At 47.2% G+C, this 24,614-nt stretch overlaps 1 protein-coding gene and 1 pseudogene across 8 annotated transcripts in view; both read left to right on the top strand.

Annotated features, from left to right (window-relative positions):
• USP54 (ubiquitin specific peptidase 54) overlaps positions 1–24,614 on the top strand; it is a 1,650,598-nt gene that overhangs the window by 661,139 nt on the left and 964,845 nt on the right. The window lies entirely within an intron of this gene.
• On the top strand, positions 22,850–23,941 carry LOC146867075 (28S ribosomal RNA; annotated as a pseudogene).

The raw sequence follows: 24,614 nt of genomic DNA, 5'->3' as shown, positions 1-24,614 counted from the left end.
TATCTAATACCATCCTGTTCTGCAGCGTGACAAGGTGGTCAGCAACGAGTTCTGCAGTGAGATTACTCAAAGCTCCAGCTGTTTCATTGACAGTGGCTTCTACAACTCGAATTAGTTGTCTTATGTCTCTACTGTTGGCTATTGGACCCCAGAATGGAAGAAGTCCTTTCAAGACATCCCCGACTTCTTGTCCTAACGTATCCTGGTCAGACGCCACCCTTCTTTTCTGTAAATGATTCTTGGCATCTGCTATATATGTAGGGGGCAACAACCAAGCGATATAACAAGTGCCTCTCCAATTACCAGGTAGAGAAGTGTAAGCCTTATTTCCACGAAGTATGTATTATGTGAGGGAACCATGCAATGCCAATCTGTCCCATTCAAGGTCACAATATGTTGGCATTTGCTTTTACCTTTATATTCTAACCCTCCTTTCCTAATGCAGAATGGTGCTTGTCCAGGTAGCACTAGAAAAGTTTGTCCTTTTCGAGAGGTTTTATTAGAGGGCAGGAAATACAAATCCGTAGATCTGGTTTGGCGATCAGCATATTCTGACTTCTCACTATTCGTCCCATACATCCTTTTTCTGTCCCGCCAACATAAATGGTATAGATGTACTCCCAAGCTCCTTACATCTCGGGTATCACCATCTCCAGAAAATACCCAACTGGCACTCAATTCCCACCATGCACTACACGAACCATTAAATGAAAAAGGAAGGGTAATGTATGGTATTCCAGTATTCACTTTACTTGGCAGAAGACCTCAAACCCAACAGTTCGTCGCATTAGTAGCCAAATGATGTTGGTGTAGCATAGAAACAAATGTGTTGTTACGGAATTCACTCCTTCTTGACTCAACATGAGGGGGTAGAGCGACATGTGTATGCATTTCAACAGTAACTTTGGGAATAGACTGCGTAAAAATTACATGTAGTCCCCATCCTATGCAAGACAATATAATACACATTAAAATCAATATTATTAAAGCCACTACAAAACGATTATGCAATAATTTACAATGCTTCGTGCTCATTGTTTGTATTTTGTCCATTCCCTTTTGAACAGTTATTTCCATCTCTAAATGTTGCCCGTGATGGGAGGTTGCTTCACTCAGCTGTGATTGTCTGTAGTTCTTTTATTTTCCTACAAGTCCCACAGGCCTAGAGCCACACCTTGGGTCACAATTCTGAGACTACGATCACGGCCCTGCAACATGTGGAAATCGGGATAAAGACAAAGTCAATGAGGCACTATTGAGGTATTTTTGTTCAGTCTGGGCCTCAAATCGTACCTCTGGGAACCAGGTACAGTTTGTTCTTGGAAAAGGAGATGTGGTTTAGTAGTGTCCAATTTCAATGCCGGTGGTATAGCTGCTTGGAGGACCTCGTCGTCGTCTTTCTCTGATCTGGCAAAGTCTAGGTGTGCATCGCTAAACAGTCCAAATCTTCGTATTCTTTCGCTTTCAGAATCGCCAATTGGGTTATGAACCCACTGATCATAAGGCAAAGGTAGGGGCACTTTCTTGCAATGTACCCCATGTACCCAGTTCTTTTTGCCGACCACCTTCACTGCAGTACGCGTCGTTAGAAGTACTTGACGAGGTTCTCTCCAGCGAGGTTCCAAGTTCTTCGACCTCTGGAAGTTTTTAATGCAGACCCAATCTCCGGGCCGTATGGTATGACCAGGATCCGTTGAAGCCTGAGGCAAAGTATCTTGTACCTGTTGGTGAAGGACACGTAACTTAGTGGTGAGATCATGCAAATAGTCAATTAACAATGGATGCTCTATCTCGGAGTATTTCTTTGGCCTTGGGACTCCCCAAACATTTGCAGGGCGTCCAAATACAACCTCGTAAGGACTAAGCCCCATACGGGAATGGGTGGTTGTTCTGGTGGATAAGAGAGCCAAGGGCAAGGCATCAGGCCAAGCAAGACCCGTGCTGGCTTGTATTTTCGCGAGTTTAAGCTTAAGAGTGCCATTATAGCATTCCACCAAACCTGCTGACTGAGGATGGTTTGCTGCGTGGAACTTTTGTTTAATGCCAAGGCCTGTACATACTTTCTGCATGATCTGACCCACAAATTCACTTCCGTTGTCACTCCAAATAATTCTGGGTAACCCAAATCTCGGCAGAAACTCCTTCAAAAGGACTTTTGCCGTGGATAGAGCAGTATTATCTTTCAGGGGATAGGCCTCTATCCATCGGGAGAAGACACATACCACAACAAGAACATACTTCAGATTGTTACATCGTTCCATGTGAATGTAATCTATTTGCAAAACCTCAAAAGGGTTTGTTGGGGGAGCAAAGTGGCCTGCCGGTGTTGGTGTTCCCTTCCCCGGGTTATGCATCAAGCATATAATACAATGCTTAACCAGATTGTCTGCACATTTAGGGATCCCCACATTCTGCCATACCGGAGCCAGCAGTTTGCATATACCTTTAGCGCTAATGTGGGCTGGACCATGTGCCATGGTAACTACTGAGAGTACATAAGCATCTGGTAACAACCAGCGTTGATGTTCCGACAAGTCTGTCCAGCACCCTGTCACATCCAACCTTCCTATACTCCTTTCCACGTACTCAATTCTTTCTCTGTGGCTTCTGCCTGGATCATTTTCACACTGTCCACAGTATTCTCACACATCCCTCCTTGTGCAACCCATCTAGCAGAGCCCGCAACATACATGCGGCTTGTAGTGTCTCTAGCTGTCTCTTTCGCTATCTGGTCTGCGAAAGCATTTCCTTGACCTACATCATCAGTGATCTTCTTATGTGCACTACACTTCACAATTGCTATCTGAGTGGGCAAGGTAAGTGATTCAAGAAGGTCATTTACCAATTGGCCATGCTGTATCTTAGTGCCATGGGATGTGAGAAACCCTCTTTCCTTCCACAGGCGGCTAAACCTATGGGCCACTCCAAACGCATACTGACTATCAGTATACACATTCACCCTTTTTCCTTCAGCCAACACACAAACTATAGTCAGTGCTATCAATTCAGCTGCCTGGGCTGAATTATGTATAATACGCGCTGTTTCCACAACAGTGTACAAGGTAGTGACTGCATAGGCTGAGGTCGTTTCACCATTGGGAAGCTTAAAACAAGAACCGTCCACCCATAGGATCACATCCGGGTCCGGGAGTGGAGTATCCTTTAAATCAACTCTGCCTCTTGTCTCTTCCTCCGTGCAGAGGAAGCAATCATGCTGCTCCTGAGTACCATTTTCTACTGGAATTGGCAGCAATGTTGCCGGGTTCAGGGCATTACATCGCTTAATGTGTATGTGGCTAGCCAAGAGCGTCAATTCGTACCCCGAAAGGCGGGCACTCGTGAGGTGTTGAGTCTTTGTTCTATTTAGGAGGGTGTCTACTGCATGCGGCACCATGACAATGAGGGTATTATCTAATACCAATCCAGCAGACTGGCGAATGGAAACTGCCGCTGCTGCTGTAGCCCTCAAACAGCTAGGTAATGCCTTGGCCACTGGATCTAACGTGGCCGAAAAATAGGCACAGGGACGTTGCTTGTCCCCAAATTGTTGCGTTAAAACTGATAATGCGCAACCTTCTTTCTCATGAACATAGAGTGTGAAAGGCTTACTGTAATCAGGAGTTCCTAACACAGGAGCAGAGCACAAGGCAGTACATAAATCAGTGAAACTTTTCTGACATTCCGCAGTCCATGGGAGAGGGTGCGGTGTATCTTTAAGAGTAAGTGCCAACAAGGGTTTCGCGAGAAGGGAAAAATTGGGGATCCATTGTCTACAATAAGAGGTAATACCTAAAAAGGCACGCACCTCTTTTTGCGTACATGGAATAGGCATTTGGGCAATTGCTTGGATACGTTCTGCGGTCAATCGCCATCCCTCCTTTGACAAGAGATGACCTAGATAGGTAACCTCTTGGCAGCAATATTGCAATTTAGATGGTGAAACCTTGTGGTGGTGGTCAGATAAGTGGCGTAACAGTGAAATGGTAGCCTTTTTACAAGTGTCCTCAGAATCTGCTGCAACCAACAGGTCATCCGCATATTGAATGAGAGTGGCCCCTGGTGGTAAAGACATAGTATCGAGCTGTGATTTTAATGCTTGACTATAAATAGAGGGGCTCTCGCAATAACCTTGAGGAGCCCGCTTGAACTGGAAGCTTCGGCCTGCTAAGGAGAAGCCAAAAATATCCCTACTTTCCTCAGCAATGGGAATGCTGAAGAAAGCATTTTTGAGGTCAATGACAGAAAATCAGGAAGCTGAGGCGGGTATCATTGTCAACAGGGCATTAATATCCGGGACAACAGGGAATTGAGGTACTACAATCTTGTTGACCTCTCTGAGATCAATCAGAAAACGATAGACAGGTGGCTGAGAGGGGTCGGTTCGTTTAAAAACAGGCAGAACAGGGCTATTGCATACATTTCCCCTAGTCTCTTCAACCACACCATTTTGTACCAAATCATGAACTTTATTCAAAAGAGCCTTTTCGCCGTCACTGGAAATTCTATACTGTAGAATGCGAGGAAATGTAATATTAAGCTTGAGGGTTGCAATGTAGGGCGGGATCCGCAGGAGCCCCACATCATTGGGGCCGGTGGCCCAGAGGGTGGCGGGAAGAGATTGTAATTCAGGGGGGAGCTGGTCTTTAGACAAGTACATCGGTGAGGTCAATTTCTTACCTAAGGTAAGACGTACACCAGAAGGGGAACAGTGTAATGTCGCATACAATCTCTTCAATAAATCCAAGCCCAACAAATTTTCACCACAACCAGTTGTTAAAAGGAGCGGGGCCTCCAATTTGTAAGGACCTATTGAAATGGGCAAAGGGCGTGAAACTGGGTTTTGAACTGGGGCGCCAGAAAAACCTACAGAAACATTCGTACAGCCAGACAAAGGTGCCCCAGGGAGTTTAGAGTGAATCATAGAGCTCTTCGTCGCACCAGTGCCTAATAGGAATGGCTCTGTAACACCTAGTGCTACCACATCAACATAAGGCCCGCCTTGGTCCCCTGGAACTGATACTACTCCCTTACTTTGTCCATGGCTGTCCTAGCTAGATTGGGAATTCTGGCTCTCATCCTCGGTATAATAATCATCATTGTAATAGTTGGTAGACTGAACATTTTGCTGATCAAAATAATTTGTGGAGTTTCCAGGGCGCATGGAACGTTGGTTATTAGGCGGCGTACCCCGTCCTCTACCTCTGGGTGCTGACTGATAACCACCCCGGCCTTGTGACCCGGGAATGCCGCTCGTACGCTGTAACAAAACCGGGCAATTATACTTTAAATGGCCTTCTTCTTTACAGTAGGCGCATTGATTCTGGCCCAGTGGGGGTCGGGGAACAAAAGGCCCAGGCCTCCGCAACTGTCTCTGAAATTGTGGAGGCGGCTAATATTCACGTTGGGCAGGGCGAGGAGGATAAGCTTGTTGCAAAAGAACTTTTGTTTTCAGCTCTTTAGTCTTTTTATCAAGTTTCTCTCTTTCCTCTTTATCCCTATTTTCATAATACTGAGCAGTAGCCAATATCTGGGCCGAAGAGGAGACCGCCCATGCACTTTCGGAATTCTTCAATTTATTAGATATTTCCGGAACCAAATTTGACACAAATTTATCTACAAACAGTCGTTGGCCACCTTCCGTGCTCATATCCTGACCACTATGATCGATAAACGTCTCCTCAAAACGAGTGAAGAAATCAGAGACGTTTTCATCCGCTTTCTGTATACAAGCTGCTATCTTATCCCAATTAACTCGCAGAGGGGGCATCATAGTTTTCAGTAAGGCAATGATCCTAGCTGGGAGTTCTGTAATTAAAGCCTCAGGTTTGGCACCACCCACTTGGAGTCTGTCCGCGGCAAGTATGGCAGCCCAATCACCCCCCAATTCCCCGGGATGGTCCTCCTTTCGAATCCTAGCCCATAATGGTTGTGGGACCACATTACCCATTAGCATGTCTATATCGGCCAAATTCATAATACATGCATAAACAGTTTGGGACAACTCTTTGTAGTACCCAGCAGGATTTTTACGGGGGTCCGGTAAGGACTGTTTAAGGGCCAATACCTCAGATCGTTTCCAAGGAACGTGTACCCACACACGTTGAAAGTGAGCAGGTATAAGAGGATTACCACCCTGAGCTGCAACCTCCTCTCTCCACACTGGGGGAACCTCTCTCATAGGATAGTGTTGTAATTTTCGCCTAACAGAGGAATCGCGTTTTGGCAAAGACCGGCAAGCAAACATCATTCTAAATGTGACAAGCGTCCTTACCGCATCCTCAACCTCTGCGGCCACAATCAGCCATTTATCAAACTCGGCCTGAACATCTAGCAGGCCCTGAGGGGCTGGTCCCAATCCCATATCCTCCCATTCTTGACCTAAAGTGTTACACATAGTATCAAAAACATATCTCTGCGTTGGTGCCTCCCACTGTTGAAAGGTGACCATAATGTCTTGCACACCATACTGGGGGCCATTCGTGATCCACCTTCGGGCAAGGAGATCTAACACTTCCCGTTCATCTGGACCTGGGAGCTGACTACGAGTTTGTCTACGAGGAGGAACAGGGGTCATTTGAAGTGTCCCAAAGAGAGGGGACAAAAGGCCAGAAACGGTATCAACCATTCGCCTCCGAGCGGAGGGAGAATTCGTCATTAGGACAGGAGACAGAATATTAGGCGGGGCAGAAGAGGGAGTAATAGGTACAAAGGGAGACGAAGGTAGGGGAGAGCTCGGTAATACCGGAAGAGGCTGTGATTGGGGTGCAGGAACCGATTGAGGAGCGACGGGTGGAACAACAGGTGGAACAGGTGGGGCAGGTGCTAATAATAAAGGTGCATTCGCTCCCGGGGCAGGCGGTAGTGCAAAAGGTACATTAGCCCCCTGCGCATAGGGCGGAGGTAATCTCAACAGATAGGACATTAAAGGATCCTTCTCAGGGTCCACATTTTTCTCTGTAGGGGAAGTTGGCAACACTGGATAACATTTATCTACTGCCATATGATGTTGCCTATCTGAAACCTCAATCGCATGATCGGTCTCATTATTTTTGAACTGTTGGGCAGCTTGTAAAATAGACATATCCCTCCTATCTCTTTTAGCTTGTTTTATTTCTTTCTGTTTGGCCTCCTTACGCCATAAGCGAAAAGAGTCAAACATAGCCGGCCGGGCTTTTCGTTTAAACAAAGTGTCCTCCAAATTATCTAAAATATTGAGCTCAAAACTGCCATTCTGCGGCCACCGTAAAACACCATCTTTCCTAGTATAGCGAACCCACGCCTCATTAAAGGCTATGGGGCCAATACCATGTTTAGAATATACTTCATAAGTGGGAGTCCCGGCCGGAGGAATTGGACAAGAGTCCTCCAGTCGGGAATCCCTATCGCAACAACAACAAAACCATCTTCCAAACTTACTCAAACCAGGCATTGCTATCACACTAGTTTCTTTACAAACTTCAAGGGGTTAATTAGTCACTTTTTTGTACAAAAACTGCACTCACCCCTCGGTTTCGGCTTTTGCAAAAGTCGAACAAAGACAAAAAGACAAAGGAGTGGCCACTATACTTAACTTAACCAGATGTTTTCTTACGCCAACAGAGGTCCGTCTAATATCACGCAATACCAAACACCAAGGGAGCCAAAGCATGGTGGCAGTCAGGGCAGCAGGTCTTCGCAGCCGTTGGAAAGGAGAAGCCACACTGTAAAAACCTTCGGTCCACTTACGACATGCAGGGGTCGATCACGTGGTGCGCGTCCTCCGGAATTTCCTTGCGGGGCTCCTCACGATCCTCGGGCTGGACCCACGACCTCTGAGGCCGCCTCACAGAGGGCACCATTTGAAGAACCAGGCTGAATTAGGCCTGGCGGTGCAGGGTACGCCTGAAATCTTCTGAGTTCGCCTTGTAAATGTACAGAGACACAGAACACTCTGTTGGCATAGGAACTTCAATTTATTAGCTGCAGCTAGGTACAGTTGTCCTAGAAGTACATCAGTGGTAGGTTCTCAGGAGACTGCCACTTCAATCCGTGGCTCACAGTCTTTTATAGCGCTTGAATCCCCTAAAGCAACAACCCCCTCTATGTGCAATAAAAACAAACAAATCATCCACTAGCAAACATTCTTTGTACAAGATACAGGATAATAGGTAATAGAAATTCCTTCCCTAGGGTCGTGTTCTCTACCTGACCCTATAGGCCAGGTGGCATGAGCATTCCTAAGTTAAATTAATTTACAACAGGACGTGTTTGCGTGTTGCAGGTGGTGATTCGTAAAACAATTGGAGAGGCAGAGAAGGATCACCAAGGGTCAATAGATGGTTATCATGGGAATTAAATGCTTCGAGCCGGGTCTCAGAATGTACTTTGCTCAGAGAGACAGGAAAAGGTCGTTTAACATGTTACAGTACAGAGTATGAAAGAAACGCTACGAAGGTCGTCGGTACCTGAGTGAGGGCAACATCACAATGGTGTCAATACGCAAGTTGGAGCCGTAATCAAATTTCCTCAGAGCCAAGAAGACAATCAAACTTAACAATCTAGAGGAAGTAATATTTGTTTCAAGGTTTCAGTAGGTGAATTTGTGGAAGGATCTTTAACTGTGGAGTGGCCCAAATGACTGACAGTGACAGACTGAAACCTCAGTTGTCTCCTAGATGGAACCCAAGGCACAGGGCCCGGCTCTTCCCTTGTTCATCCTGGCTGGCTAAGCGGTGTGTGGTTGCTGGTTGCTTAGGAGAGGACTCGGTATGGGGTGGACTCCTCCACCTGGGAGGACCTAAATGACATGTGAGGCATATGTGGAGCTTATGATGCCCCGGAGCCTCTGGTAGGGGCTCAATATAAGAGATAGCCCTCCTAAGAGGGAACCCATGCTCACCTAGTGCGCACCTGGGGGTAACCAAATTGCAGTGCCTCCCAGGGCTGAGCTACACAGAAGGACCTGCCACCTGGGCCCTCTCAAGCCCAATCCCAGCATGTCCGGGTTTCGAGTGACTGAAGAGGGGCCTGTCTTGGGTGACTGGGCAGCCTGGTCTTAAAGGAGTTGGAGCCATGAGGGAACGCCGGCTACTCTCTTTGGAGATGCTGTGCCACCTCAATGCTAGCATGACCTGCTTCGAGACGTGGGAGGAAATGCTGCCGCTGGCCGCTTGAGCTTCTACGGGTATACAAGAAGCAGGTGAGTTGCTTTGATGGTGTGGGGGATCCTGGCTGTTCTCCCCTTGGTGCTGCCTACTGGAGCATGGGGGTATTGAGCCCTGACTCCCATCTGCCCTGGAGGGTGGCAGATCACTGATCTGCAGGTGGGGCAATCTCCCCCGTTGCCAGGTAACTGGTGGACTGATCCTGTTTGGACAGGCTGTAGTTTAAAGAATTGTGTAGTGTTGTCCCAGAGGGCCAGTGGTTGAGCTTCATACATCTGCTGCCATGGGAGCCACTTGCTTGCCAGCCTGCCGTGGCGGTGGGGTGGGGTTCCTAGGCTGAGTGCCTGGAAACACTTTTTTAACGTGTTGAGACTGACTTCCAGAGGGGAGGCGTGATGAGATGCTTGGCTTCACACTGTACAGGCTGTGAATAGCTGCAGATGGCTTCCTTCTGCCGCTCCTGTACTGCAAGAAGGCAAACATTGCAAATGTTGCCTATGACTTTTAGAGGAAGATCACTTGGCCTGTGTCTCAATAATTAGTGTGAATTACAGGACACATTGATCATCAACACTTTAAACGTACCTTTCTGCCCTGGGTTCATCCTGGGGCTATGCCTGTCTGAGGGTTGCTTCAATTTTTATTGCACCGAGGCTCTCCCAGGGCACGGTTGGAGCAGTCTCAGAGGACTCTGCTCCCCTCGTCCTCCCAAGGTCAGACCCCTGATTGCCCACGCAGGGCCCCTCCTAGTCCCACTTCCGAGGTAAGCTGCTGGTGTGCCCAGTCATCTCTGCCTTGATGGCAGGGGTGCCCGACTGTGCTGTGTGTGCCTGTCTGAGGTGCCCAACGGCTGCACGTGTGAACCATCTTGGGTGTTCACTTCTGCAGCTGGGAAGGACCCCTGCCTGCCCGCGGGTGCTGGTTTCCATGCTGGCCCCCGCTGGCTTTGCTCTCCGCTCTTGGAAAAGATGTGCTGCCATAACCCCCCCACCCCTCTGTGAAAGAGGGCTCCCACCCCCTTCTGACACTTGTGGAATTGGTCCAGCTTCCCCATGCTGTGGGATGAACAAACACTGGGTTAAGGCGCCCAACACTTATCAGATCGCAGAAAAGATGTTGTTTGATATAGGCAGCAGGACAGTGGCCATGGAAGTTGGAATCTGCTAAGGAATGTGTAACAACTCACCTGCCTAATCAAGTAGCCCGAAAATGGATGACACTGGAGTGTCGGGCCCATACCCAGCCGATGACGCTGAAAGCCATGGGGACTAATCCACAATGACTAGGAGGGCCTCTACAGTGTGCTTGGAAGCCCAGGGCGAGGGACCACCACAGGTGCAGATCTTGGTGGATAGTTGCAAATATTCAAACGAGAACTTTGAAGGCCGTAGTGGAAAAGGGTTCCATGTTAACAGCTGTTGAACATGGGTCATCAGTCTTAAGAGATAGGCAAGAGTCGTTTGGAAAGGACAAGCAATGGCCTCTGATTGAAAGGGAGTCTCGTTAAGATCCTTGAACCCGGAGTGGCAGAGACAGGCACCTCCATGATGTCCAGTGCAGTAACACAAATGATCTTGGAAATGCTGGCGGGAGCCCTGGTGAAGAGTTCTCCCTTTTTTGCAAAGGGCATGGCATCCTGGAGGGGCTCGATCCTTGGAAAACATTGCTGTTTTGCTGGTGTTTGGTGAACTCTGGTTGTTCCTTGAAAATCCAGGGGGATGGTGTCAATCTTGCGCCGGCCGTACCCATACCCACAGCAAGTTTCCAAGGTAAACCGGCCTCTGGCATGTTGGAACACTATAGGTAAGGGAAGTCGGCAAGTCAGAGCCATAATTTTGGTAATAAGGATTGGCTCTAAGGCATGGGTCGGGCTGGCTGGGGTGCAAAGCAAGGCTGGATGCACGCTGTGGCTGGATGAGCCATTACCATCCGGGGCGACGGCAACTCTGGATGTGAGCCAGGCCCTTCCTATGGATCCCCCCCAGCTGTTGTGGTTTCCTTTCCCTATGCCCTTCTCTGGGGCCCGTGGCTGGCGTTCCTCCTCAGTCGGGGCCTAGCAGTTGACTTTGAACTGGTGCAGACCAGAGGAATCCGACTTTTTAATTAAAACAAAGCATCACAAAGGCCTGAGGTGGGTGTTGACGCAATGCGATTTCTGCCCAATGTTCTGAATGAGAAAGTGAAGAAATTCATTGAAGCGGGGATAAACAGCGGGAGTAACTATAACTATCTTAAGGTAGTCAAATGCCTCGTCATCTAATTAGTGATGCACATGAATTGATGAACGAGATTCTCACTGTTCCTACTGTTAGACCTGGCATACTTGGCGTGGCTTCCTCTGTCTCTTTGCATCTTCCGCCTGTATTTTTGATGATATGCTGAACTTCATTTTTGCTGGTTTATGTACTCTAGACACTTTACCACTGCTGACCAGTGCTAAAGTGCAAGTACTCACTGTGTAAATTGTGATTCTGATTGGTTCTCCATGGCATATTTTTTTTTGTCCTCATTAAAAAAAAAAAAAAAAAAAAAAAAAAAAATTTCATAGAATGTCCCGTTGAACCAGCTGTTTATTTACAGCACTTCAGCCAAAGACATTCCAATTACTCAAAGGAGGATCGTGGGAAGAAGATTTTTACTCCACCAAGGATTTTACATATCCTGCCGGACCATAATGCTGGGAGGCCCTTTTGTTGATAGTCCGAGGAGTGATATAGGCATAATCATAGGACCCGGGGAAAGAAAAAAAAAAAAATCCCGGACTCCTATCTCCATGACCTCAATAAATCCCAAAAAAACAGATTTTTCTTATTACAGGATCTAGCCATATCCACTTTAGACACTTCATACAACGATGTCAACCATTCTGAGTGAGTCGGTGGTGAGGGCTCAACCCAGTATTTGCATATTTGTCTTCTAGCGATAAGAATCGCATAGAAAAGTAACGATCTTGCAGGCCCCCTAATGGTATCGTCCAACCCAAAAATAATTAACGGTAAACTGATGGTCAGAGGAACCCTAAGAATGGATTCCATTGATGATAAAACTTTGCCCCAAAACTCCTGTAGCAGAGGGCAGTCTTTAAACATATGTATGTCCGATGCTGCGAGGAGGCCACATTTATTGCATGCTTTATCGGGCTGGAATTTTGATAATCTGAGAGGAGAAAGGTATGCTCTATGGGCTCTAAAAATGTGATTGCGCCTAAGCCAAGCAGGTTTAACAATTTTAAACAGTGTATTAAATGAATCCCTCCAAATCGAGTCACATTGCATACTCATCTGCTGCCCCCATAGATCATCTGCTAATTTAAACTCGCCGTCTACTTCCTCTACTATTGCCCAGTACCATATAGAGACCTCCCTTCTCACTCTAGGCTTTGAAACAAGTTGCTCCTCTCGATTACTCTCCCTTCCTAGAGGCCCGGTACTCTTAGCCTGTGACTGTACCCAGCTTTTCAATTGGATATATTTAAATTTTGAGAGTCCGAGCCCAATCATCTCATAGAGCACATCCCAGGGAGGCAGGTCGGCACCATCCAGTAGGTCTCCCCACGTCGAAAACCCTGCATCTCTTAAAGGCTTGCTCAAGCTATCGCGGAAGCATGCAGGAGTGCCAGGGGAATCCCATATTGGGGCCTTTCTTGAAAATAAGCCAACCCTATTCTCCTTCTTATTGCTAACCAGCTACTAGCTAATGACTGAAGGATTTTTAATTTAACTTTTTAAAAGAATTTATGGTCTCCAAACTTGAACATAAAGCCATCTTCTGACAAATCTGAACCCCTCAGCATAGCCCGGAACAGGTGTCCCTCTGTAGTGCTAGTGGGTGTCTTCAGCAGCATACGAGAATGAGATAACTGGAATGCCCATGCATAATATTGCAAATAGCCAGACCCCCCTTCTCCCTCTTCCGCCTAAGCTTCTTCCATGCTAACCTAGTAGCTTTATGCTTCCAAATAAATGAGTTTAATTCTCCTTGACATTTTGCCAATTGTTTCATATTAAAGGCCAGTGGGATAGCACCAAAGAGAAACGATATCTTGGGGAGGATAGACATTTTGACCAAGTTAATCCTTCCCAAGATTGATAAAGGAAGATGCACCAATGAATTCAACTGAGTTTGGCATTCTTTAAAAATTTGTTTAAGATTAAATACTGGGATCTTTTCCACTTCCTGGGTTATTCTGATACCTAAATATCTCATATTAGTGACAATGTGATGATACGTAGTTTCCATGTTCCAAGCCATGATCTCAGTTTTACTTGGATTAATCTCGTATCCCGAGATCAAGCCAAACTCTTCTGCGCTTGTGATAATCGTGGGGAAGGCACTGTCAAGATCTGCTGTGAAAATTAGTATATCATCTGCATACAGTGCCACTCTCCTCTCCCACTCTCCTAGTTTAAAAGGGATGATGTTATGTTCTTCTCTTAAAACCTGTGCAAAGGGTTCAATATATAGATTAAACAAGAGAGGGGAAATGGGGCAGCCCTGTCGCGTACCCCTGGTGATGGTAAAAGGATCTGTCAGAGCCCCATTGACAAGTAATCTGGCAGTCGGAGCCTTATACAGTAATTCAATTGCCCGGCAAAAGCCAGCTCCCAAGTTAAGCTTTCTCATCACCTCCAAGAGGTATGGCCAGTAAACCCGATCAAAGGCCTTTGTCGCATCTAATGTTAATACTGCCAAGGGGAGGGAAAAGGAAGACGCGTTGTCAATAGCACCTATTAGATCGTAAGTGAGGTCTGTTAATTGTTGCCCTTGGATAAAGCCCTTCTGATCTTGATGGATAACATTGTCCACTACACCCCCTTTTTGAGAGGGTGGCGGTGAAGATTTTATAATCAGAATTAAGGAGTGATATGGGGCGATAAGATCCACAGTCAGTAGGAGGTTTTCCTGGTTTTAAAACTAGGACAACTGTCACTTCGCTCCAAGACCCAGGAGGGTCGTCTCCATCCAGCAATATGCTATTAAAAAGACTCGATAGCACAGGGATTATAGACTCTTTAAGAAGATGATATAACTCTGCTGGAAGGCCATCAGGCCCTGTCGCCTTACCTTTTTTGGTGTTATTGATTGCCATTCTAATTTCATCTTCGCTGATTTTGTTATCCAAAGCATCATACTGTACCCTCGTAAGACTTGGTAGCCTGATCTTATCAAGCCAATTACATCTTCTCACAGGGTCCTTAATGGTGTCATTGGTATATATTTCTTGAAAAAATTCACGAAAAGCCACCCCAATGTCTAAATTAGATGACCGAGGTAAACTTTCTCCTTCCACCACTATCTGCTTGATATGGTTCTGGACCTGGTCCAATTTTACTTTCCACGCGAGCAATTTACCAGCACTTTCCCCAAATTCAAAATGGGAAATTTTGCTCGCTTCCCATCTGCGAGAGATTCTGTCTTGGAGAATACACTCCAGTTGTTTTTTTAGGGAATCTAATTCTTCCAGATCAGCCTTAAGGTTATTTCCTGGTTTGATTTTTAATTTTGATTGGACTCTAACCATATCCTTTTCTAACCCCTTAACAGCATTACTGAAAGTCTTTTTCCTAAAGGAGGCACGATTAGTAATACAGCCTCTCCAATAGGCTTTCAAGGTATCCCACACAGTCGATATTTTCGATTAATTCAGGTTTAAGTTGAGAAACTGAATAGTCTCAAGATTAATACATTTTATCTCGTCCTCCTCTAGTAATATAGTGCGATCAAAAGACCACTATCTAGGTTTTTGCTGCTGCTGCAAAAGTGTTAAAGAAAAAGCTAATGCAGAGTGGTCTGACAGATGGGATGGAAGATATTCAATAGATTTAATCATATCCCTTAACGCATAGCTGAACAGAGCATAATCAATTCTAGGTTTATGATGGTATTTTAGATTGATAAACGACACCCCAGGTTGGTCTCCTGCACGCTCTCTCCAAACATCTGAGAGGCCGATCTGTCTCATAATGCTTAATAGGGTAAAGCGTGATTTGGAGGGAGCCCCAGCTCGTGACTTAAGCGATTTGTCTAATCCAGGATTTAGCACAATATTAAAGTCTCCCATCCAATAATGGGATCAGGAAAGTCAAGCAGATGGGTACTAATTGTATCTAAAAAGGAAGGATCATCTTGATTAGGTCCGTAGTAGACTACCAAGGTGAAAAGCGAATCCGACAGTGATGTTTTTAGTATAAGCCATCTTCCACTGAAATCCTCTCTACATTTGAGTACCTGTGCCTTTGCTTGCTTTTTAAAGAGAACCATCACCCCTCTAATATTGGCCGTCTGATCTGTGCAGACAAAGACATCGACCCATCTCTGTTTAATTAAAATTTCAGATGTCTCTGTTTTTAGCAGATGTGATTCCTGGATTGCGATGACTTGTGCAGGTGAATCCTTTAAATATTGTAAAATTCTAGCTCTTCTGGTCCTTGTACGCAACCCATTCACATTCCAGGACAGAAAATGGATTAATGCCACTGGGGCAACAAAAAATGAGGACTTTTTATACTTTTACCCTTCCCAAACCCCCTCCCCCCTCCCATGGGAAACCCCACCCTTATTACTATGGCCTGAAGTAAGGCCATGTTTACGTCTTATTGCTTCTGCTGATCCCCCCCTATCCCACTACTGAAGGGGTAAGAATACAATGCTGGGGAAACATGGCGCCCGCTAGCTGAGCGGTAGCGCACGTCCCTGCTCTGCGTTCTCCCCTATCCTATTGAGCGAGAACACATGTTGCCATCATCGGTTTAAGAGAAGATTTTGCGGGAGATTAGACGACATTTACCTACGTTGAGGTTTTGGAGAGGCTCCCTGGATGAGTCCCGGTCTCTCTTTCCCTCTGTTTTTGCCACGCTGGGACAGAGCCGCCCTGGAGCTGTGACGCGGTCGCAGAGCGGCGGCTCGCGGTCTCCTCCGGGAGAGCTCAGGCAGCGTCAGCACAATGGGGATCGGAGCTTACCTCTTGCAGAGTGGCGTTAAGGACCCTAAAGCCGGTAAGGTTGCTGTCTCTGCCGAGGTGGAGGATAACGAAGACCAGGGGCATGATACCGTGGCCGGTAAGAAGCTTTTTAGTCCTCTATTAGAGAGTTCTAGTATATGTTTCTCTACTCGGGCGAAGAAGGCCGGTCGGGCTGAAATTACTCTGCAAAAGTCACAGCAAAGTACATGCAGAGCAGGGGGCAAAAGGAAGGGAAAGAGAGAGGTGAATACCCAGGAGAGGTCAATGGACTGTGTTTCCTGGGGTTTAGAAGAGGAGGCAGGGGTTCAGAGGATCCCCCTCGGCATACCAGAATCGGGCGCAAAAAGGGGGCAGCAAACCGATTTGTCTCAGGTGGAGTATATACCTCAGAATCTTCAGAACACTTCTGTGAAGGGGAGGAGAGTAATTTGAGACAAGCAAGAAGAGCTCTGCTAAGGCCTCTACTAAATCTACTATCGTAAAAGTTACCCCTTCTCTTCGCTCCTTTTTTAGGGTCCAGCCCCAGATATTAAATATCACAAGCCAAGAGACCCCCCCTTGAGTTGTGTTGTACTCCCAACTTAGGGGGGGACCTAAGAGTCTTGCCCTTCTTGTCCTCCAGGATGGAGAATCCTGCTACCTTTACTGGGTCTAATAGGGGGGCATCCAGTACACCTGATATTTCGATGTTATCTACTATGTCAACCTCTGTTTCTTCTGCCACCTTTAATGCCTTAGAAGCTACTAATACCATAGACTCTATACTGATTCAGGCTATACCCCCTATGACACATTCTGTGGCATCATCACCCGTAGCTCCAAATAGTATGATTACTATCCCTGTTGACGCCGCGCCCATTATTGGTTTTTCGGAAGCGGCATAAGATCAGGATGCAACCCAGGCTGTAACTCTGACTGACTGTGAGAAGGGAGGAGGGGTAGGAGTGGAGACTCACTCAATAGAGGCCCTCTTCATGTCATTAAAGAACGACATTAAACAAGGTTTTGCGGTTTCCTTAGAGAACCAGGCCGAGATAAGAGCTGCATGTGATGCCTTAGAAAAGAAAGTAGATTTACTGAATGCAAGGACTGAGAATCTGGAGGGCTCTGTTGAACATCTTAAGGCTAATCTTGGGTTTGCTGAAGATAAAATTCAGGCTCTGCGTAGGGACGGAGATGTCCTGAGGGAGAGAGTGGAGTCACTTGAAAATAATTCACGAAGGAATAACTTACGCCTCTTAAAGATCCCGGAGGGGAAGGAGGGGAGTGATTTAAAGGCGTATATTGTGGCTATGCTTAAAGACTCTCTCAATCTGGAAGAGTCACTGAAGTTCCTTGGAAAAGATATCCAGAGGATCCATAGGGATCCATTTCGATTGAATCCCGGGAGAGTGAAACCGAGGAAAATCCTTATAAACTTTCTCACTTATGCGCTAAAGGAGAAGATTCTGAACTTGGCGCTTAAGGCGAAGTCATTAAAGGGACCAGATTTCTCGTATGAGGTGCGTTCGGATTTATCTAAAGCAACTTTGGAGCGCCAGTGGGAACTGGGACAGAGAATGGACAAGTTCAGGGCACTGGGTGCCACAGTGCAGATGAGATTTCCTGCCTTCCTCAAGATTATGCATAACAACAAAATGTTTAACATTAGATCTCCATATGAGGCTGATGAGCTATTGGAGTCCTTAGGCAGAAGTGAGAAAGATTGAACGGAACCATCTTAGGAATTTTGAATATACTAGCGTATGCCCCCCCCCTGACTTTCAGGAAGGTGAAAGGTAAAAGAAGAGAAAGAGATGCATATATACAAATTAGTAATAAAGATTAAATGGTGAGAAAAGGAGAAGGGGGAAAAGGAGAAGGGAAAAGAAAGGTCCGTCTTTATTGTGTATGTATTGGACACTTTTTATAGTCCATGGCATATTTGATTATCTTATAGGTTCCTAGTACAGTGCATTATGTGTGCCCAGGGTTGGAAATCAAATGCTACTAGTGGGCCCGCAGCACAGGTTGTACCACCCATGTAGCCCTGTAAACCTGTCCCAGGCCTGTTATTGCAGAGTCTGAGTGCAGTTTCAAACTGCCATGTCGACCTGGCAAGTGCACCTACTTGCCATGCCCTAACCTTCCTTTTTACTACATGTAAGACACCCCTAAGGTAGGCCCAAGGTACCTCCATAGGCCGGGTGGAGTGTGTGGGAAAGGTAGGACATGTACTGGTTGTGTGTTTTACATATTAAGACATGTGCTGGTGTGTGTTTTACATGTCCTGATGGTGAAATACTGCCAATTTAATTTTCCACTATTGCAAGGCCTAGGTATCCCATAGGATATCCTTGGAGCTGCCTCATAACATTTTACAAGTGTAACTTTCAATTCAGAATAGCTAGGGATTTAGAGTTTGGGCTCTCGGAGCTCAGAAATTTAAAAGCACGTCTTTTAATAAAGTCGTTTATTTAAATTGTGTGTTTGAAAATGCCACTTTTAGGAAGTGGGGTTATCTTGTTTAACCATCCAGTGCCTCTGCCTGCCTGGGGAATCAACATCTGGTTTAGACTGACAGGGGCCTATTTGTGCATTCACTCTTGACAGTCACAAAAAGAGAGTTGAGGCGCGCCCTGCATATCCTGAAGGTCCATCACCAGGCTGATGGGTCTTCCTGAGCTAGAGAGGTGGGAGGAGTTGTCACACACACCAGAATAGAGCTGTGCTTGGCCTCTCAAAATGCTGCCTCCACCTCCCTGGAGTGTGTCTGGACTCTGGAGCCAAGGCCAGCCGGGACAAGAACTTGTGCACTACAAAGACAATCCTTTGAAGAATTCCCACTTCAAAGGCCAAAAGGGAATAAGTATTGAACCTAAACCCCAGACTTTTAGAACACTTCTGGATCAGGAGAAGACTCTGCCAAGTAGAAAAGCTGAAGAGCTGTGAGGGGGGGGGGGGGGGGGAGTACAGCTCTTTTGCTGTGTGTTGTTTTACTGGGTTGGTATTAAGTTTCTGCTTCTGCTTTGGAGAGGGAAAGGACTGGAATTTGCTTTGTATCCTGCTTGTGAAGTTTCTCCAAGGGCTTGTGTGTGCTTGCCTCCTGTTAACTTCACCTGCAGCATCCCTGAACTCCAATACTGGGACCTCTGACCTGTAGCGGTGGTGCCAATTCCAGTACTGGGCCTTTGAAGGTTGTTCCTATTGCAAAAATCCACAAGAGACCTGAAAATCGACGCTTCGCCCTTCCAGCACCTGGTTTCCTGATGCAGTGCTGCTGTGGGAAGAAATTCCCATGCCCCGCCGCCGTGCGGCTGAAGAAATCGATGCAACACTTGCCCGCGGCTGAAGAAGCTGCTGCAGAAACTGCTGCAGAAACTGCTGCAGCTTGAGTTCAGCGCAACGTGTCTCCGAAGTCCGAGACCCCCCACACTGATTCCGACGCAGGCCCTGCTGTGCGGCTGGAAAGATCGACTCATCATGGGACCGCGGCTGAAGAAATCGATGCAGCGCCTGTTTGCTGCAGCCACATGGAACTCCAGCATGTCTGGATATCCACGAATCGTACCAATGCACCAGGTTTTCCAACGCATCACCTGCAGACCAGCACTGTCTTGGATTTTGACGTATCGCTTCCTCTTACAGTCCGGATTCGATGCAACATTTCTCCTGCGTACAGCAGAACTGACGCATCGCTTCCCCAAGGACTCAAGAATCAACGCATTGCTTTGTTTTCTGATACTTCCCTCCTTTGCAGCTGTTTTTCTTTGCGGATTTTTACACATCTAAGGTACTTTGTGGCAAATCACCGCATCCATAGAGTTCTATGGGCAGAATTGTTTGAAACCTTTAAAAAGTCATATTTTGAGTTGTTTGTTGGATCTTTGTTGTTGTGGTCTTGTTTGGTTTAGATAAATATACTTTACTTTTCTAAACTGGTGTGGTGTCAATTTATAGTGTTTTCACTGTGTTACTGTGTGTGTTATGTACAAATACTATACACATTGTGTGAGAAGTTGGCCTGGTATATGCTGTCCACTAGTTATAGTGGGCACCCTGTACCAGTCCAAACAACCCCTTATTGCTTACAGGTTAAAGACAACCTTTATTGAAAGCTTTCCTAGTGGTAGCTATGGAGAGCAGCCTTCAGGCTAAGTCTTGAAGGAATGTAAAGTAGCTTGTTTTACAAGTCTGTAATCTCTTGAGTGCCTAAATAAAGACAACCACACTAGGTATATATAAAATATATGTATTTATTACTAAACACACCCTTCTAGGCTCTTTATGAGACTAGAGGTCAAATCACATAAGTTACACTTTAAATATGACAGTAAAATAGCACCAATACACGTCAGGCCCTAGGGGCGAGCCAAACCATATACTAAAATAGTGGTATAAGAACCACGACTTAACTAGACACAAGGCCTAGAGCCTGTAGAATCGCTAGGACCCCAAGGAACCATCCAAGGTAGTGACACAGGGGACCCACGGGGGCCGTGTGCAGTGTGTGAACACAGCCGCGAGCTCCCTTTAACTTCTATGGGGAAAGTCGCTGTTAGATTTTTAAAGATTATGGACACTTGGAAATGAGTCAGGACCAAACCCTTTGGGACTTAGGAAGTTCTAGGATCAACACCCACGGAAGCACCAGGGAAGCCAGGTGCATAGGTGTCAAATGGTGTCGGGTTGCTTCGTCAATTTCAATGGGAGCTGGCAAAGAAGTGCTGCTGCCGGGAAGATGCGAAGGGTCCCAAGAGATCCAAGCCTGGATCGAAGTCGAGAAGAACCTGAAAGCAGAGGGGACAGAGTCTGGGTCACTAGCCAGTGACCAGGAAGGCGTTATGCGGATGCCCACCGATGTCGGGTGATTTCAGGTGAAAGAGGTGAAGCTTGACTCTTCAGCCACGAGGACCAGGAGGCGTTGAGGACAACCAGGAGCTGGATTCAAGCTGTCCCACGAAGGATGTCGAGTGCTGCAGCATTGGTGCCCGGATTGGACACAACAAGCCTTGGCAACAGCAACCCATGCAGAAAGAAGAAAGATGCTTCGGTGCAGACCAGCAAGGTCTGAGGGACTCACCACTTGGTAGGGAGTCGGGGCACGTCTGGAGCAACCAGAGAAGCCCAAGGAAATTCAAAGTTACCCCTTCAGGGACCCACCAGTTGACGGACCAGGGATCGCGAAGGGACCTCGAGATGAAACACAAAATGGCGGCCCATGGGTCACTAGGGGTGAATAGGCCAACAATATTCGGTGAATTCTGTGCTCGAGGTGGGAGCTACAAGTCAGCCCAAGCACAACTTCAAGAGACACCAAGAAGTCAATGCTCTTGCAAAAGTGCACGGTGACCAGGAGTTTCACAAGGGGTGCAGGTCTCAGCTTTGCTGGGGACTTGGGTCGGCCTCTGAGATGTCTGGAGATCCTCTTCCTGGGCTGCAAATACTTCGGAGTCCGGCGGGAGTTTTGGAAATGCAGACTGGCAAAATGCTTTGTTGGTGCCTGCCAAGCAGGCGAGTCACTCCTTGACCCCAAGGGAGCTTTCTTCAGTCCTCTAGTCTTGAGTAGAGCGTCGAAGTTCCAGGATTCAGCTTCAGAGTTTCATCCAGGGATATCTAAAGTTCTGGTTACAGAGGTTCCTTACTTATACCTAAGGAAGGGGTTGGACTAGCTCTGGGGACCCACCTATGGGAGTGTTTGGAAAGAGGGGTGGCTACTCCCATTTCCTTTGTCCAGTTTCACACCAGAGCAGGGGCTGGAAGCCCCTGAACCGGTTTGAGCTGGACTATGCACAGGGACACCAAATGTGCCCCCAGTGCAGGACTTGAAAGCACTCAGAGAGTGCTCCCACCCAGCCCCAATACACATAAGCCTGTGTGGGAGGTGGTTACACCTCCCTGTGACAGGAAACCTATTGTCCAGGCCTCCCCTGCTGGAGTTTCGGTGAGCAGCAGGAGGCCAGACCCGTGTCTGTGGCTGCAGCATCCATTTTGTGATGCCAGGGCTCTATTAGATTTCTACCGGGTATACCAGTACTGTCATGTCTCTCCTTCTAGAAGGGTGGGATCATACTATGTGTGGGGGTATGATTCCAAGGTGTTTGACACCAAACACGACATGTTTCCGTGCAGCCAGTCCAAAGTTAGAATTTACTGTTGGGTTATAATGCACTTAAGAGTATATGGTCAGGCTGCACCACTGACAACCCCGGAGAAGAGATTCCGAAGGCTGCAGAGGGGCTCAGCTCATGCCTGGGCACCCTCTCACATATAAATAAGGGGTGACTGATAGGTTACTATATGCTGTGATAGGTGAGGTATAGTGAACCTTTACCTCAGTAAGAGGTACATGCACCACCTTACCCAGGCTGCAGTAGCAGACCTGTGGTGTCATTTTTCATGGCTTTCCAGGGGTGGCACAATACATGCTTCAGCCCCTGGTAGGCCTCTGGGGTACCTATGCCCTGGGTACATAGTATACCATATACTAGAGACTCACAAGGGTACCCCAGAATCCAATCTGGAGTGTACCTCAAGTACATGGAATCAATTTAGAGAGGAAGCCGCTAGGCTGGGGCCCTGAATTGCAGGGTCCCAGCCAGACTAAAGTCGAAAAACAGTGAAACACCAGCAATTATTGGGGGTAAACATGTGAAGCAGATCCTACTCTCCTACACATTGTCTCTGAGATAAGCCTGACTGCTTGTGCCAAGCTACAAAGGGGTAAGCAGAGCTTATCTTGGGTGTGTAACTCCCTTATCCTGACTAGAAGGAAAGGCCCCTACTTTGACAGGGTGTATACCACTGCCAACAAGAGACCCCCCCTATTTCTAACACTTACTTACTATCTAGCAAAACCACAGCTTAGGGAATAGGCTTGGCAGAATCAGTGGGGAAAGAGGTTCCTGTAGAGCTTGACTGTAGTTTGGCACTGTGAAGAGACATGAAAGGTGTAGGATAAGTGGGAGGCCCCCAAGCCACAGGTGAAATATTACTACACTTATTTTTTTTCACTTAGTCAATGAGGTGTGGGTGAACCCCATATGGCTCTCACTTCTGGCTCCAAGTGCCTGGCACCCACCAGTCATGACCTACTCTGGGAACAATGGCAGGTGGGGAGTTTGACTGGGGCGGCACACCTTTCATACAATAATCCCATGTAGCAGAAGGTCAAAAGCTCACAGGATCTAGGGTTTCAGTATGAAAACAGACCGTGAAAGTGGGGCTGGACGATCCTTCTGACTTAGGTTTTTAAGCAGTAGGTGTCAGAAACATTACCACAGGGATAACTGGTTTGTGGCAGCCAAGCATTCACAGCGAGTTTGCTTTTTGATCCTTTGATGTCGGCTCTTCCTTTCATTGTGAAGCAGAATTCTGATTGTTCACCCACTAATGGGAATGTGATCTTGGTTTAGACACTGGTGATACAGGTTAGTTTTACCCTACTGATAATGTGTTGTTGCAGTAATAATCTTGCTCCGTACGAGAGAAACCGCAGGTTCAAATATTTGGTTTATATACTTGGCTGAGGAGCCAATGGGGTGAAGTTACCATCTGTGGGATTATGACTGAACGCCTCTAAGTCAGAACCCCCTCAAACTGTAACACTTCTACAGTGCCGTGGAGCTTTGGATGTGCTGTGTTAGGCAGCCTCTGGACTGGTGCGCTCTGCTGATCGCTTGGGGACTGGACTGCAGATGGAAGAGGGCTGCCTCCATTGCCCTTAGTGCACCGCATGTTCGTAGGGCTCCTGGTGCTAAGTCATTGGTAGATGACATGATTCTGGGTCAGGGTTTTGTTTCGCAGAGCAGCTACCTTTTGGTGATCTATTGAAAGTAATCCTCCGAGACAAGCTTTTGTCTCAGTCTGTGGTCCCCTCTGGGGTCCCTCTGCTGCCAGGCCAGTGGGAGGGACTGGGTGCAGCCCATGGGAGGCTGCCTCCACCACGTGCAGTGTGGCACAGGGGCCTCCCTCTCCCTCCCTGCCTACCAGCTGCAGGGAAAGGGGCACAATCCCTCTCAGGTCAACAGGGTGACCAGATGGCCGGAGCGGGCATCAGTGGAGCCACCTAGAGGCAAAAGGCTAGTCGGTGGCTCGAGGAAGAATGCTCCTGAGTGCTGACCTCATAGTCTGCTGCCCTGGCACTCAAGTCACCAGGTCGGGCCTAGCCATCTAGTCAGGCTGAGGGGCCAGATGACCAGCCAATGGCTGGCTGACTAGATGGCCAAAGCAGCTAACTCTGACTTGTGTCTCCCCCACGGTGTCAGTAAAGAACCACTTTGTGGGCGCATAATAATTGAGGAAAATCGGCTTTCTAGGCACGCCCAAGGAGAGAGTGCGTCGCTGGGGGCTTAACCCTCCTTAGCTCCCCAGGCTTGGACACCAGGAAGGTGGAAGACACCTGTCTGGGACATCCTTAGCAAATGTACTGGGGGTGACAGTCCCTACCCAGGGCATGGTGGTTGCATACTGGAAAGCATCTTTGTGCCCTTCCGGTGTGTGGAGCGGAGAAAGGACCCAACCTGATGGCA

The sequence above is a fragment of the Triturus cristatus genome, chromosome 1_2 (genome assembly GCF_964204655.1).
Source record: "Triturus cristatus chromosome 1_2, aTriCri1.1, whole genome shotgun sequence".
Lineage (NCBI taxonomy): Eukaryota > Metazoa > Chordata > Amphibia > Caudata > Salamandridae > Triturus > Triturus cristatus.
Note: the sequence above shows the minus strand (reverse complement) of the source record. Positions and strands in the feature narration are given on the sequence as shown.